Source organism: Bombyx mandarina, chromosome 20 (assembly GCF_030267445.1).
Source record: "Bombyx mandarina strain Sakado chromosome 20, ASM3026744v2".
Taxonomy (NCBI): Eukaryota; Metazoa; Arthropoda; class Insecta; order Lepidoptera; family Bombycidae; genus Bombyx; species Bombyx mandarina.
In genome coordinates this window covers 11,775,723-11,784,488 of record NC_143226.1, presented here as the reverse complement: position 1 = coordinate 11,784,488, position 8,766 = coordinate 11,775,723, and the positions used below count along the sequence as shown (strand labels likewise).

At 33.4% G+C, this 8,766-nt stretch overlaps 1 long non-coding RNA gene across 1 annotated transcript; it reads right to left on the bottom strand.

Moving 5' to 3' along the window:
• Nucleotides 1–4,770: 4,770 nt before the first annotated feature.
• Nucleotides 4,771–8,124, bottom strand: LOC114242513 (uncharacterized). The gene is made up of 2 exons (XR_016324741.1): nt 5,804–8,124; nt 4,771–4,872 (listed from the first exon to the last, which is right to left on the bottom strand). It is a non-coding gene; the product is annotated as an uncharacterized LOC114242513 (long non-coding RNA).
• Nucleotides 8,125–8,766: the final 642 nt, after the last annotated feature.

Below are 8,766 nucleotides of genomic sequence, written 5' to 3'. Positions count from 1 at the left end.
CTAAGATTTGATTATATTTCATTCATTGCTTAAGATTAATTTATATTTAATTGGGAGATGATCCGCGACAGATTTTTCCTGTAAGCTGTGAGACAATTAGAAAAAACATCTATTTCAATTAAAATTAGTTCAGCGCAATCGGCAACTCCGAAGGAGCATTGACGGAGACCGCGCTACCGTGGACATTATTGTTGTATATGAGTCGTCTATTATCAAAGGTGGCAATCTGTGCATTTGGACAAAAAAATGTTATTGATACAAAAATGTTATTGATAAATGTCAATACAGATTGATTTGAATATAATCGTCTCCTTCAAAGAATACGGTTCAAAACCTGCATTAAATAAAGGTTAATACTTAACCTGTTATTTATCTAAGATGTCGTTCAGAAGAGTTTTGTGACTGTCAATGGAATACAAAGTAAATAATTCGTTTTTCTGATTTACCAATAATTGTCCAAAAGTCACATTGCCGGCTTTGATAATAGTCGACTCCATATATAGTATTGTATTGTATAATATATAGATATAGATTTCATTATAACACTTCTTATTATGATTGTGAATCGTATGCAAACAGTCTACCTTTATGTATTTATTCTCCTCTATGACCTCTAGAATTGCACTCGGAAAACAGGAATAAAATGTTATCTCTTATTTTACGATTCAGATACCTAAATAACGCTATATTAATACGTGAAGCAAAAACTTTGTATCCCTTTTTACGAAAATTGCGCGGACGGAGGAGTATGAAATTTTCCACACTTATAGAGAATATAGAGAAGAAGTGCACAATGCTAATATTTTATTAAAATAATGCATAAAAGATACATTAAATCAATAAAGAAAACATTACACACACTACATACTATGTATTTGACGCACACACGCATGCATACTATTTATTGTCAATCTTTTGTTCTTGACGTCTGTTGTCAAATTGAGAATAGATTAAATATTGTTTGTCTTTGTTAATATTTTTTATAGTGTAGTCTTGGCGAAATTTGTGATTATAGAAGTATAAAATACAATCATAATAGTGTACAAACTTACAATTCCAATTAATTATAGTCGAATTTCAACTACTGCGGGACCTTTAGTAATATTAACAACACTTACACCGAATATCCGGCTCGTCATATTTTATCACACTAACCGTGAAATGCATTAAAATATATATTTTTTTAGATTGAGGATTTACTGGTGGCTCGGAGGCCTTTCCAGTGTTACCAGGACAGGTGGGAGAGCAAAGGCTCAGCCAGGAGTGGGATTTGCTAACTGCTACCCGAGCGCCTCCACTAACAAGGATACGACCCGCCGAACGAAAAGATGTTTCTAGAAACTAGTGGTCCCGCAGTAGTCGAAATTCGACTATAATTAATTGAAATTATAAGTTTCAACATTATTATGATCCTATTGTTACAGATTTCGTCAAGACTACACTATAGACAAATACTCGTAATATTAAAGATAAACAATACTCACCTATTCTCAATTTGACTACAGACTTTAAGCAATAACAAAAGTTTGACAATAAACAAAGAGTATATGTGTGTGTGTCATACGTGTGTGTGGTAGTGTGTGTAATGTTTTCTTTATTGATTTAATGTATCTTTTATGCATTATTTTAATAAAAATATTAGCATTGTGCACTTCTTATCTATATTCTCTATAAGTGTGGAAAATTTCATACCCCTCCGTCGGCACAATTTTCGTAAAAAGGGATACAAAGTTTTTGCTTCACGTATTAATATATAGATACACTTAATAGGTTTAATAAAAGTGCATTTTTAATATTATGTTGCATGTATGTAATGTGTGACTTTTAATAGGTTTTATTAAAAGTATATTTCCTGAAATTTCTGCGTGAACATAGAACACCGTGGGTTTGAGGTATATGGGTGATCGTTCAAAGGCACTCTATGTACCTACATATGTAGGCAAGTAAATAAGTACCTAATATGGAATAATACATAGGGAATACATACGAACTATCAACGTACAAAATACACAATCGAAGTCCAATCGTAGACTCACAATACTTATGTTTCAAAACGAGTCGTGATAACGAAATTGTCAACTAGACCAGGGGTGAGCAACATTTTTAATCAATGGGCCAATTTTAAATTTAATTTTTTTGGCCGGCCGGGCCGCACATATATTAACTACTAGCTGACCCGGCAGACTTCGTAGTGCCTCAATCGATAAATAAAAGACCTAAACTTTTGTCTAGAATAAACTTAAAATAAACAAAAGGAATCCGTCAGACGGGGGACACATCAAAGGGAAAACAAAATTGTTATTTTTATTTAATTCCGAGCATTTTCATTCATTTATCTACCTTTTAAACCTTCTCTGGACTTTCACAAATAATACAAGATCAAAATTAGCCAAATCGGTCCAGCCGTTCTCGAGTTTTAGCGAGACTAACGAACACCGATTTATTTTTATATATAGAGATTACGAAACTTTATTTCTTTATTAAAAAAAAAACAAGAAAAGAACAAAAAAACGAATTAATGGGAGAAAGTCGATAAAACAAATTCAATTTTATGAATGCTTGGCGGGCCGCGTGTTGCTTATCCTTGATCTAAGCTGTTGCCCTCTTCTAATTAGAGTAAAATAGAAGGAATTACTTTTTTTTTACGCTTTTTTCCTCAATCCATTCGCCGGCAGCCTAAGAAGCTATTCCAGCTACGTACAGATAGGTGAGTTCACGGGCTCAACCTGAGATAATTTGCTAATAATTAGCTATACAATTACCGCATGAAACATGACCAATTTTTTAAGTTATGATGGGATAGTAAGTTATTCTTCAAAGATGGATATATATCACCGCTGACTTATTTGTAACGGCTGCCCCACCCTTCAAACCGAAACGCATTACTGCTTCACGGCAGAAGCAGGTGAGGTACTGGTACCTACCCGTGCGGACTCACAAGAGGTCCTACCACCAATTTGATTCTATTTGCTTTAAACATTCGATTTCGAGTTGGTATGCACTAAGAAATGCAAAAGATTACGAAATGTACATTTAAAATTAGGTCAGTTAGCCGACTATACACAATATACGTGAGAATGTAGGCCCGAAATGGGCAGTGATGGCTTTGATGGCAGTGATGGCTTCATGGTCCGCAATGGGCCGTGAAGCAGTTATGCGTTTCGGTTTGAAGGATGGGGCAGCCGTTGTAACTATACTTGAGACCTTAGAACTTATATCTCAAGGTGGGTGGCGCATTTACGTTGTAGATGTCTATGGCCTCTTAACCACCTAAGCTCCTAACCACTTAGCACCAGGTGGGCTGTGAGCTCGTCCACCCATGTAAGCAATAAAAAAATGTAATATTGTAGTGAATAAATCAGAAACACTGGTAAACGGTATTAGTAGGCAGCGGCTTGGCTCTGCCCCTGGCATTGCTGAAGTCCATGGGCGACGGTAACCACTCACCATCACGTGGGCCGTATGCTCGTTTGCCTAGAGGGGCAAAAAAAAAGTGTAGGGAGCCCGATGTATTGTAATATTTATTTGGATTTTGTCGTTCCAACTCACAGATAACCCCTATCTGTTATTTGTGTTCCAACAGCATACATCGATCCAAGTTTTCAAATAATACAGTGTAGTGAAAAACAAAGTTACTATAAATTTTTTTTTTTTACCCCTTGTAGGCAGACGAGCATACGGCCCACCTGATGGTGAGTGGTTACCGTCGCCCATGGACTTCAGCAATGCCAGGGGCAGAGCCGAGCCGCTGCCTACAAAGACTTCAAATAAATGTGTATATAAAAAAACGAATCATGAATAAACTTCATTAAGGGGAAAATGTTTTGAATTTTTTTAAATAATCAACTGAAACTCCAGAGACATTGGCATGACACATTCGAGTGCATAATATAATACTTTGAGATCTGAAAAAAGCTTCCCCCCATATTTTAATTTATTAGAAAAGGTCACTTAAAGCTTACCAAGTAAAATTATATACTTGCTGAATGGTTTGAGATCGGTGAGTTTAGGACATCGCTGAAGCACTGCACTAATGCGTGAAATTGAATGATTTCAAGATATATTGTCATGCATAAGCACGGTTAAACATGAGCACGGTTCAAACTACTTTTGTGGTTTAATCTAGAGTTTATTGTTACTTTCACCATCATGACTACGGTTTTGTGATCATTAAAACTGAAGTATTCTAAACGTTGAAAATAAAACAATTGAAATATAAATTAATGATTAGATGGGTGGACGAGCTCACAGCCCAACTGGTGTTAAGTGGCTACTGGAGCCCATAGACATCTACGATGCAAATGCGCCACCCACCTTGAGATATAAGTTCTAAGATCTCAAGTATACTTACAGCGGCTGCCCCGCCCTTCAAACTGAAACGCATTACTGCTTCACGGCAGAAATAGGTAGGGCAGTGGTACCTACCCGTGCAGACTCACAAGAAGTCCTACCACCAGTAATATTAATTAATAAAAGATTAAGCCATAAAAGTAGTTTTAATTGTGTCTGTTGCTCTCAAAAACTAAGTAAAATACTATAAAGGTCAATACCAAATATTTAACTTTAATCTTGAACAATGTCTTATCATTGATATCTGTTAAACACCTAACCTAGAATATCCACTTTGTAAAAATGAGCATTCCGAGCAGTCTTTAAATCAAATTCAGGAACAGGAAATCCACGAAATTCTGCTAATTTTGGAATAAATATAATTACAAAACTGTATGCATGTACTTTGTGTGCATTTGTATATGTTTAATATTATTGTTATTTTTCTTTTTCTTATAAAGGAATGCACCTACCTTAGGACTCTCTAAACTACCCTCAGTAGACTGATACAGAATTCCTTAGGCATTAAGTCCGCCACTGTACCTTTGGGCACAAAGTTGAACAAATAAACAAGTGAGTCGACTATTATCAAAGCCGGCAATCTGACTTTTGGACAATGATTGGTAAATCAGAAAAACGAATTATTGACTTTATATTCCATTGGCAGTCACAAAACTCTTCGGAACGACATCTTAGATAAATAACAGGTTAACTATTAACCTTTATTTAATGCAGGTTTTGAACCGTATTCTTTGAAGGAGACGATTATATTCAAATAAATCTGTATTGACATATCAATAAAATTTTTTTGTCCAAATGCACAGATTGCCACCTTTGATAATAGACGACTCAAGTATACAAAAAAATAAAACCCATCGGGTAGATAGTACAAGATCAGTAAACATTATATCACAAATGCTGCCAATTAACTCATAATTGTTAACATCCACAATTACCATGATTTTAAACCTGAATGCTCAGTCCTGTGCTATGTGTATGCCTATTGTTGACAAGTTAAACTAAACTTAATGTTAATAGCATTTTAAAATTTTACTTCGGTCATGCAGTTTCTAACATACCCCGAGCATCTTCTCGAAAGTTGAAACATTCAAAAAATAACAAAATTTAACAAATAATATTATTTAATTACAAGAAAAAATATTGTAAATTATCTCTCCATGACCAATAATGTACCTACCCTAGACTTATTGGGTATTGTAGTTTACAATTACCTACAAATTTAAATTGTTATTATGAAAGAGAAGTGGAAAAAAATTGCATATTTATTTTATTTCATAATTTTTTTAGCTTCTTGTATCTTTGTAGGTATTTATTTTACTTTTAATAAAAAATACTTTGTTAAATTGTTTTTATTCACTAGAACTATTGATGCGTAATTTCTAAAATGCCGAGCTACTTTTACGAGCTTTTAAATTCCTTTTACACAATTTATTTACAAAAAGTGCGCACTCACCGTTTTGAGCTCTTGCATCCACGTCGTCCACAACACGAGGGATAAGTAATTCTGTCTGTTCTGTCTGTAAAGTCTGTATCATTATAATTATATATTTTTATAAGAGATTTTATGACCTGGTTACTGAGACCTTTAAGTCATGTCTTATTTTAATGTATATTCTTAATTTTATGAAAAATGATATTATGGAGTGAAATGAAATGAAAATGATTAATTTGAGACATTAATCAACTGGGATGAAATCAAATGAGATGATATGAGATGAAATCTAATCTCAGTAAAATGGTGGTCATTTACTAAGATTTTTTCAGTGGACTTTTTGGAGGATCCCGAGAAGTTACGTCCAGCGGCTTTATTTAATTTTGCCACATTTGTGCACTTTCACAGATATCAAACTGTTAATAAACCACCATTATTACACATTTAAACCCGAAGAAACACTAAATAGACAAAATAAAACAAATCACACAACTTCACTCCTCGCGTTCCCACCAAAAAGTCCATTATAATTATATGTCTGTAGAAGTACATAGGTACCTATGTACCTACTTAGAAATTAACTGTACTGTGTATTATTAAAATTGATGGTAGCAATGAACTGTTGCTTTTTTTAAAGAGTATTTTATGACCTGGTAGCTAAGACTTTTAAGTCGTATCTTATTTTAATTTATATTCTGATTTTGATGAAAAATGATAATATGGAGTGAAATGAAATGAAATGAAGATGATTATTTTGAAACATCAATCAACTGGGATGAAATGAAATGAAATGAAATGAGATGAGATGAAATGAGATGAAATGAGATGAGATGAGATGAAATGAAATGAAATGAGATGAGATGATATGGGATGAAATATAATCTCAGTAAAATGGTGGTCATTTACTGTTTCTTCAGTGGACTTTTTGGAGGATCCCGAGAAGTTACGTCCAGCGACTTTGTTTCATTTTCCCACATTTGTGCACTTTCACAGATATTAAATAGTTAATAAACCACCGTTATTACACATTTAAACTCGAAGAAACACTAAATAGACAAAATAAAACAAATAACACAACTTCACTCCTCGCGTTCCCGCCAAAAAGTCAAATGAACTGTTGTATTTTCCAACCTAGAGTTATCAGGTGTAAAAGGCTATTAGTTGTAAATTTCGAATTTTCTCACATTGTTTTTCTGCCAGGTTTTTATTTAATCAAAAACTCGATTTCTATTAACGTCAAAATCATTAACATGATCTACTGGTTTTGAACTTGACTCTCACACTATGTTCCAGCTAAAAAGTTTATTTCTATTCAAAATTCACTAAGTTTTGGATACAGTTTGTCTGAAATTTTAATATCTATTCAGCTATTTCAATTATGCATTCATCGCATTACAGTAACGACACATAATATACAGACCTGGGTTGCAATAAAAATAAATATCATTTTTTAATATTAGGTGATTGGTAGTCTTGAATATATAAAGTATGTTTCCACTCCCTGTCACATTAATTACACATTAATTGATTTTAAACACATTAGACACACACACAAATTAATATAAGTACGTTATTATATTTATATACATTAATAGACACATTAATTAATTAAAATGAAAAGTCTTTTTGGCGGACACGCGTGAAATGAAGTTGTTAAATTATTTTATTTTGTTACTTTAGTGTTTCTTCATTTTAAAACGTGTAATAACGTGTCATATGCTAAACGGATATGAAACCACCGTTAGGTTTCATATCCGTTTAGCATATTTGAAAATGCACTAATGTGGGAAAATGAAATAAAGCCGCTGGTTCTGTCTTCTTAGGTTCGAAAAAGTCCACTGAAGTCTCATTGAATAACTAACATTTTCATTTCATTTCATAAAATATTTTTTTATATATAAATATATATATAAAGGATAAGGCTGTGTGATATGACACCTTTGCCTTTTCAATTAAAAAAAAAAACAAAACTACTACTACTATTGAAAATAGCGGGAAAAACCGAAAGATTACGACAAAAAATCTCATCGTATTTACTATGTTAAAACGTATGTGTATTTAAGCGTATATGTACGTAGATGATAAACTGTCCTTGTACGAAATTACACTCAAATGCGTTCAGCCATTGTTGGGTGATATAGGAAATACTCAAACATATACTATTGAATTATTATTTTTTTTTTTTTTTTTTTTTTCGGTTTTGGCGCGTCGTAGTTAAAATTCAAAGTAGGTACCTACTTTTACGGCCTAATTTCGGTTTTTTTTTTTTTTTTTTTTTTTTTTTTTTTTTTTTTTTTTTTTTTTTTTTTTTTTTTTTTTTTTTTTTTTTTAAATGTCATTAAATTGTTTCCTACGCGTAGGAAACAATTTAATGACATTTAAAAAAATGGGCGGCTAGACCATGCCTTGAGCACATGAATCGCCCTTGAACTTCCTCTCCGCGCCGGGATCCGGCTCCCCTCTGGAGCGGAGGTCTCATTGCCACGGGTAATCCGCGGTCGTTCACCCGTATCTGTAACTAGTGACCCGTTCCGGCTCCGCTCGGGTCTTTAACAAAAATTTCAACGATATTTGACGTTGTTTTATTTTTTTAAATAAATTAACACTTCTTGCGGCATAACTACAACAATAGTTAGACATATGCTGTCGCGAAACTTTTTGTAAATAATAATGTGTTCTACAAAGTCTTAGTACATTATTTTATTGTATCATCAATAGTTTTCGCAGGGCACCCGGTGTAAAGAATGTTAGGTATTTTTTTTACACCTTAGGTTACATTATTGGAGCTTTAGTAAGTATCCCTAATTTTTTTCAAAAAAGATTATAGCCTATGTGACTCGGGAATAGTGTAGCTTCCAAACAGTGAAAGAATTTTTTTTTTTTTTTTTCAAACCGCTTCAGTAGTTTCGGAGCCTATTCAATAAACAAACAAATCTTTCCTCTTTATAATATTAGTATTTCATCGGGACATTGTGCTTGTCTCA